Source organism: Rutidosis leptorrhynchoides, chromosome 4, assembly GCF_046630445.1.
Source record: "Rutidosis leptorrhynchoides isolate AG116_Rl617_1_P2 chromosome 4, CSIRO_AGI_Rlap_v1, whole genome shotgun sequence".
In the NCBI taxonomy this organism is placed as follows: Eukaryota; Viridiplantae; Streptophyta; class Magnoliopsida; order Asterales; family Asteraceae; genus Rutidosis; species Rutidosis leptorrhynchoides.
In genome coordinates this window covers 483,839,634-483,841,506 of record NC_092336.1, presented here as the reverse complement: position 1 = coordinate 483,841,506, position 1,873 = coordinate 483,839,634, and the positions used below count along the sequence as shown (strand labels likewise).

General features: G+C 39.3%; 1 non-coding gene across 1 annotated transcript; it reads right to left on the bottom strand.

Annotated features, from left to right (window-relative positions):
- Positions 1–367: 367 nt before the first annotated feature.
- LOC139846025 (small nucleolar RNA R71) lies at positions 368–474 on the bottom strand. The gene has a single exon (XR_011758772.1). It is a non-coding gene; the product is annotated as a small nucleolar RNA R71 (small nucleolar RNA).
- Positions 475–1,873: the final 1,399 nt, after the last annotated feature.

Sequence of the window (1,873 nt, the reverse complement as noted above, 5' to 3'; positions counted from 1 at the left end):
AAGACAATCAATGGCAGCCAAGATGAAGGCAACTCGAACTGGACAAGGAAGTGCAATTACTCAGCCACCTGGTGAGGTAAAATTTGAAATAAAAGGACCTATTCTCCAAATAATTAACAATAGATGTCAATTTGGTGGAGGTCCAAATGAAGATGCTAATGAACATATTCGTCTTTTTCAAGAGATATGTGTTCTATTCAAGCTTCAAGCGGACACCGACCAAAATGTATTTTTAAAACTTTTCCCATGGACACTCCACGGGGAAGCACGGAGTTGGTTAGATTCATTACCCGAGGCTACTATAGAAACTTGCGATAGTATGTGGGAAAAATTTCTTAAGAAATATTTTCCAGCTTCTAAGTCCGCGAGACTCCAACAAGAAATTACCCAATTTTGTCAAAAGCCGATGAAAACCTTGTATGAAGCATGGAATCGATTTTCCAAAATGCTAAGAGGTTGTCCAAACCATGGTTTAGATACCTTCCAAAAAGTTCAAATCTTTTACAAGGGTTGTGATGTTGCAACCCGAATTTCTATTGATCAAGCGGCTGGAGGTTCACTCATGGACAAAACCGAGCAAGAAGATTATGAGATAATCGAGAAACAAACCGATTATTCTCATGAGTGGCATCAAGAAAGACCAATTACTCGTCATTCTCAAGTCCAAAGCGCCAGTGCTTATGATGACCTTAGTTCACTAAGTGTGAAAATAGACGGTGTTGCTCGAAACATGGAAAAGATCACCAAGGAAATTCATAGTATGAAGGTAGGTTGTGAATACTGTGGTGGTCTTCATTTAGGAAAAGATTGTGATGCAGGTTTGACAATGGCTCAGAAAGAAGAAGTGGCTTTCATAAGCCAAAGGAATAACAACCAATTTCAAGGAAGAGCCCAATTCAATCGAAACTTCAACAACCCTTACAACCCTCAAGGTCAAAATTCAAATTTCCAACAAGGGTCAAGTAGTGGGTACCAACAACATACTCCGGGTTTTTATCAAAAACCTTAACATGAAGAGAAAAAGTCAAATGTGGAGAATATGTTGGAGAAGTTAATTGCATTGCAAACTCAACTTGTTACCAATATAAGCCAAACAAATGAGAAGAATGAGCAACAATTTAGAAACCAACAATCTTCCATTCAAGTATTGGAACAACAAATGAGTAATCTTGCTAAATTGTTAAGCGAAAGAAAACCGGGGGAATTGCCAAGCAACACGCAATCTAACCCCCGAAACGATCAAGCAAAGGCTATCACTACCCGAAGTGGGGTAACCTATGATCTACCAAAGATGCCAGAAGTTGCTGACTTTCGTGTTCCATTAACAAAAGAGAGTAAACAAAGTAGTGTGAATGAACCGGAGAAAGAAAAGGAGCCGGAAAATGTGGTTGAAGGTGTTGACAATGAGCACATGGAAAGTCAAAAAGACATGGAACGAGTCAAACCAGTTGTTAAAGCGTATCAACCACCGCTCTCATTCCCAAGAAAATAAAGATTGGAGAAGCTCGAGGAAGAAAAGTCAAGATTCATGGAGCTCATCAAGAAAGTTAACGTAAATTTACCTTTTATTGATGTTATTGCAGGAATGCCTAAATATGCTCGATTCTTGAAGGACATGCTCACCAACTGAAAGAAGATGGAAAGTGTTTCATCAGTCACTTTAAATGCTAGATTTTCAGCGCTAGTGTCCAACACACTTCCCGAAAAGCTTCAAGATCCGGGTTGTTTCACTATTCCATGTCTAATGGGGGCTAGTATCAATTTGATGCCCTATTCGATTTACCTTAAATTAGCCCCTGGGGAACTCAAAACCACATGAATGGCTATTCAGCTAGCTGATCGCTCTATAAAATTCCCTCGAGGAATAATAGAG